At 42.3% G+C, this 6,517-nt stretch overlaps 1 pseudogene; it reads left to right on the forward strand.

The window, feature by feature from the left end:
* The first annotated feature begins 6,168 nt into the window (after positions 1-6,168).
* On the forward strand, positions 6,169-6,264 carry LOC121035214 (uncharacterized; annotated as a pseudogene).
* The last annotated feature ends 253 nt before the right edge of the window (positions 6,265-6,517 follow it).

The following is a 6,517-nucleotide window of genomic DNA, read 5'->3' on the forward strand; positions in this document are numbered from 1 at the left end:
TAGGCAGGTTGTTTAATTTCATTAGGTCTCAGTTTCTTCATATGTAAAAAATGAAAGGAAGTGTAGAGTTTCTCCTGCCACAGCTCTCTAGCTGCCTTAGCCAGCAGGGCTGATGGTATGTGGACACTATGGTTTTGGGGGTGTTTTGCATCTGTTACTATTAAGTTTTAGGAGGAGAGTGGTGCCTAAAAGAAAGAGAGGTAAAGTGTCATCAACATCTTTAATTCGTACCTTACCGCGGGTGATGCTCTTTTCAGCTCTTTTGTATGTTTTTTTTTTTCAGAAGTTTCTTTTTTTTTCAACGTTTATTTATTTTTGGGACAGAGAGAGACAGAGCATGAACGGGGGAGGGGCAGAGAGAGAGGGAGACACAGAATCGGAAACAGGCTCCAGGCTCTGAGCCATCAGCCCAGAGCCTGACGCGGGGCTCGAACTCACGGACCGCGAGATCGTGACCTGGCTGAAGTCGGACGCTTAACCGACTGCGCCACCCAGGCGCCCCAGAAGTTTCAACGGAGCCAATCAGCAAGTTCACAGGAGCTAAATCTTAAGACTGAACTACAATAATAAGCTCACATGTTTGCACTGAAACAGGGACAAGTCTCTGTTCTTCCGTGACATGTCCTTTTCCCTTTTCCCAGCAGCGATCAGGACTGGCTGGCACCAAGTCCCCATTACCCTCTTCCTGAAGGGCATGCCTAACTCACTTAATTGCTTCACATTACAGTACACTGCTATTTAGAACCAGTCTGTTTCTTTCCGTTGTAACAGCATGGAAATAAATAAGCAATTTTCATACATTAGGAAACATAAGCATGCCAGAGTCTAATTCATACTTATGTGATTAATAAACCAGAGCACTTAGATGAAATACACCGCGCCACACAAACACTGTTCCATTAGAGCAGTCGTCTGGGTGTGAGATATTACCCGCAGTGGTCTCACTGCTGGACCCAGTAAACAGCCCCAATATGGAAACTCATGGAACTTTCCTAGGGTGGAAGCTTTCTTTTAGGTTGAAAAATGAAGGGTGAGGAATGGAGAGCCAACTTTCCTGCTTCTGTAAGTGGTATTGGCTTCACCTAAGCCATGAGCTGGCTGCATGAGTCTGAGCAAATATATTTTCTGTGCCTTGTTTATTAATGGACAGAAAAGCTAGCCTGAAAATGAAATTGATTTTATTCACTTAGGATTTTATACTCCATTGCACAACCACAACCCAGCAAATTCTTCATTAAGAGAGATAATTACTTTAATGAAGATTAAATATAATTTAAAATTCACATTTATCTTTATCTACCTAAAGCAGGTCAGAATTAACCTAAAATGGTTAGGGAAGTGGCAACAATGGGTTTCTCCAAAAAGTCTCCATCTGTCTATAGAGCGACGGGTCTGATCTGACAGCCATCCCTGCCTTCCCCCTTTCTCCTCTTCTTCTCATTTCGTCCATTAGTAGCTCCCACATCAAGCCCAGATCAGACCTTCTGCTTTCTAATAATCCTAATTTGGGGATGTTTGGCAGAGGCAACAGGATAGCAGCAATTAATATCTGGGATGCTCAATGATCTCTGAAAAGCCGAATCTATGATGGGCATATGGGGGGGAAACATTAAGATCAGAGAAATGGCAGGTTGGTTTTAGAAATATCTTCCTTCCTTGAGGCAGAGTGTTTTCTACTCCACCTGCCAAAGATAGGAAGCCAAGAATGATATTAAACTGATTGGTATTACTCATCATTTCAGGTGGTGTTAGAATTGTTCTTCATTAATGGCATTTGAGCATTACTGTGGAAAGAGTCTAGAAGACAAAAAAAAAAAGACTTTAACTTTAGCTTCTCCCCTTATCAAATGTATGACTTTAAAAACGTTTCTTAACTTCTCTGAGTCTGGGACCCCTTGTTTGTAAGATGTGACAAACACTGCCCACCTTGAGTTCAGACACTTCGAGCACCAGGCATTAGTGAATACTCATAAATAGAATAAGCTTCCTTGCTGTACATAGGTTTTCTTCTAAAAGCTCCAAAACACCACACCAGTGACCCCAGTTATCCCTAGGTGACAGCAACACTTGATTCTGCAGAAGTGACTGGTGAGTTTCAGCCCAGGCTCTTGCTGTTCCTGACCTAAGAAGTGTCACAGAGTAAAGGAGTGGCACAGGGAAGCCCAGGCCTGTCACACCCCCTGGCACAGATAGGCACAGCCCTGCATACCTCATCGTTCGTTTTGCAAGGAGGAAAACTAAGTCTAGTGCGGTGGGAAGTACGACTGGCTTCCAGATGCAGTATTTCAACGAATAGCTCTCATTCACTGAATACCGCTGGGACATGACACATTACATACATTATCTTATTTAATTAGGGTGACTGTGTAATTTATCATCCACATCAGGACACGTTCAGAGTTCAAAGGGAATGGTATAAATAATTACATCAAGTCAATGAGTGTAAACCTGGATGGTCCTGGGCAAACTGATTATACGGTTGCCCCATGTTTAATCCATGTAATCACTCTGTGAGCTAGAAAACATTCTCTATTTTACAGAAGGAAACAACTGCCCAGAGAGGTTAAAAGCAGCAGGCCCAAGGACATACAGACTATCAGGTTGGCAGACCCAAGGTTGGAACCTCAGCTTGTAAGATACTACAGCTCGTTTCCTCTAACATACTCCCTCCTTGAAACCCTTTAGTCACGGTATCAGCTGCCAAATAACAGCATTAATTTTGTTTTGAAAGCCTGCCTTTATTGAGTGAATAACATATTTAAAGTGCTGGGTCATGACTTCCAAATGATATCCCAAAAAAGGGCAAAAATGGGTGATGAGAGAGCAAAATGATGTCAGTAAAAGCAGTCATATCCGAATAAGCACCCAGCTCTTTCTGAGGCTCCACACCGCCTGAATACCAAAAGCCTGAGCTAAGGCTTATTCGAGCATGGAGAATGATAGACAACAGGGCCAGACATCCATAGGCCTCCTTCCCCATGTGCTGGCCTATATTCTCATGCACCCAATGAGTCCCTTGATCTATGTCAATTTGCTACTGATATTTAATGATCTGCAGTCACAAATAAATTTGATTTATTTCTATAACATGCCAGGAGCTATTCTTTCACCTGGAGCTTAATAGATATAAAAATGTCGAGAGACAGTCAACAGTCAGTTCTCTCCACAGGGTTTCTGTAGGTGAAATAAATGGGTGCCACACTCTCATCCTTTGGCCCACCTGCCAGTCACTGAGTTTTCCTGATCTCTAAACACCAGAAGGGTGGTGAGTGGGTCAGGCCTGGTTCAGAAGCTCACTGCATTGGCTGAGACAATAGAATTTATTCTAGCAGAGAAAACAAAAGCTCAAGTCAGTCATAGATGCCAAGCATCCTCAGTCATAATCCCTAATGAAAGACCATCTGCAGAGACCAAGCATGCTCCTGACCCCAGGAGGGGCTGACCAAGTATTTTAATGATTCAATAAGAGATCCCAGCTTGGAACATAATAAGAAATCCTAAGCCAGAATTCAACTCCATTTCTCAGAAAGTGCGTGACCTCAACATAGCACCCACCCACTCTGAGCTTCAGATTTCCCAACAATAAAACACTGCTTCTCAAATGTTCGTGGGCAGAGCCATCACCTGTAGGGCTTGTTAAGCTCGAGGAGATATAATTCGGGCCCAGTTTGTTAAGACATATTTCAGGGGCCCTCCCTTAGAGATTCTGATGTATTAGGTCTAGTGCAGAGTCAGAGAATTTGCATGTCTGATAAGTTTCCACGTCATGGTGATAAGGAGGATGTCCAAGGACCACACTTTGAGTAGTACCAAACCGTATCAGTAATGCCAACCTCACAGTGTGTGTGAAGATACGAAGAAGTGCTGATTCTCAGCACAGCCGCTGACTCACAACGCCTCCCGGTGAGCATGCATACATTGAAGAGATGAGGAGCAAAAGTCCAAGAGTATTCATAGGAAGAAAACCGGGGGACGTGTAATCATTTTGAATATGCCAGGCACAAGATTTAATTACATTCCAATCCCTCTTGTTAGAATACATTCTCTGTGGCATTACAAACGGGGTCCCAGGCTCAAATGGTGAACTTACCCAAAGATCTCCTACTTCCATGGGGCTTTTTAAACACAAAGCACAAGTTTTTGCTCAAAACATCCATCCGCCCCTTTAGCTCAGCTGCACCTCCATGGCATCCAAATCCTACTTAAAATCATCTTGACTACTACTTAAAAAATAAAAAAAAAAAAAACATAAATCTTCCCATTGGACCAGCTCTCAAGCAATAGGGGAAGAGATATTTACTTTGCTGAAAACAGGAGTCCCCAGTCAACCCCATGATCAGCTGGAGTCCTTCAGTCTGTCCTTGTCTAATGCAGCACAGTAATCAGGGAACCCGCCTCCCTCCTCCTCCTCCCTCCCTCCCCTCCCTGCATTCCGGCTTTCTCTCTTCACGACATTATTTAATCTCTCGGTTGCAGCTTCTTGGGATTAGCTACAGCATCTATTAATAGTTTTCCTTCTGTTTACAGTTCCAAGGGGAGAAAAATGGCTCATTCCTCTTCTCCAATCTTGAAGATATGTCTTATTGCAGCAGGAGGAAGATGCACAAGCCCCGTGAATAACCTATTTCCACAATCATTCCACTGTAAAGATGCTAATGTGCTTCTATGCCGAATGGATCCATTTAATAGGCAGAACAAGTTGGATATAAACTCTTTAATTGCTTTCAGCACACCGATTATCTTCCTGTGTCACCTATTGTATAATGCAAAAATGTTAACAAAAGCACTTACTGAAGACATTATTGGGAATTAAAAAACAAAGAACCATCAGTTGTCACTAAATATGCCTTTCATGTTCCCAAATGAAATGCATTTGCGCACTCAAGAAATAAGATAGAAATGTGCAGGCCTGCCATTGTCAGATGCAAACATCTTCATTAGATTTTGATCCAGCTGCTGCAAGATCTATAAAAAGAGCTATCAAGCCTGCAACTCATTATTGGTTATTTCAGGAAAACTTCAAAAAACCATCCCTAAACCTGCACTGATCTTTTCTGACAATTTCCCTGGCCAGGCAGTTTGTTTGCAAAGAGTGGCATTAAAAATCCTCTGCCAGGCTGGCCCCTGGAAATGGTACCTGGAAAGACTCGGTGCCTGTGGCTGTTAAAGAGAAGCCACAATTGCAGAGCCGACCCGTATTCCTGGACACTTGAGCTGTAAATCTCTATCATGCCCCCCCGCCCCCCGCCCAAAATCTCCTGTTCTGACCTAACTTTATCTCCTTAAAAGCATATAAGTGAAAGTAGCCAAACTTGGGTCTTTATAGACCAAAACGGAAAGATTAATATATGAGATGTCTCATAACATCCTTTCTCTGCTGCAATAAATCTTCCTATGTATATTGGCAGTCAGCTCATTTCTAGCATGTTATTTTCTGCAGAGGCCATTTTAAAAGAGGAAAAAGACTAGTCAAGGGAATCGGTGGGGAAGGGGAAGAAGAAAGAAAAGAAAGAAAAGGAATGGGAAAGAGTCAGGTTCTGGGGAAAGGGTATAGAGAAGGTTAAAGGGAGCAAAACGGTAAATGTCGAAATTACCTACTGTTCTTCCTTTGAATTCCGTTGAAACAGAAGGGATCCTACAAAGACCTGAATAACATTCATATAAATCACAGACCCTGGCATCTTGATTTGAGGACCTCTTCAGTCAGGCCCAGGTCTCCAGAGGCTTCTTATGGATACAAAACAACTCACAGAAAACACCTGTCAGAGATGTCACTGTCATTTAGGAAGGACCCTTTCCCCCCTCGGTCTATATGTCTATTTATGACAAAGAGAAATGCAAATTGTGATCACTATTATCCATCCTCAGTAAACAGGTAGGGAAGGATACATGGGTCCTTAACAAAATCTGCTTTAAAGATTTTTGACTTTGCCTTTAATCTACCCACTAAATTGTCTGTTTTATGTTCAAAAGTAAATTGAAATGCTCAAAATATTGATGTAATATCATATCCATTATTTGAACTAGGTACAAGAGCTCATTTGGGGATCCGTTTATTGTCTTTATATTGTTATTAAAACTATTACCCAAATCCTAATGCTCTGGAGACCCACAATATATTCTTTCCTGCATATACCATCCTTATTCCTTCCAAACATCTCCTTTTCTGTGCTCTCTTCGCCAGCACATATACTAAAACTGGAATAACATACAGAGAAGGTTAGCATGGTCCCTGTGCAAATTCATGACCCATTCCATATTTTTCTCAATTAAAAAATAATAAAGTTTATTAATTTTTTTAAGAAGCAGGTTTTTTTTGTTTTTTTTTTTAATTTTTTTTCAACGTTTATTTATTTTTGGGACAGAGAGAGACAGAGCATGAACGGGGGAGGGGCAGAGAGAGAGAGGGAGACACAGAATCGGAAACAGGCTCCAGGCTCTGAGCCATCAGCCCAGAGCCCGACACGGGGCTCGAACTCACGGACCGCGAGATCGTGACCTGGCTGAAGTCGGACGC

This window comes from Herpailurus yagouaroundi, unplaced genomic scaffold (genome assembly GCF_014898765.1).
Source record: "Herpailurus yagouaroundi ecotype Mexico unplaced genomic scaffold, PumYag 160, whole genome shotgun sequence".
Classification (NCBI taxonomy): domain Eukaryota; kingdom Metazoa; phylum Chordata; class Mammalia; order Carnivora; family Felidae; genus Herpailurus; species Herpailurus yagouaroundi.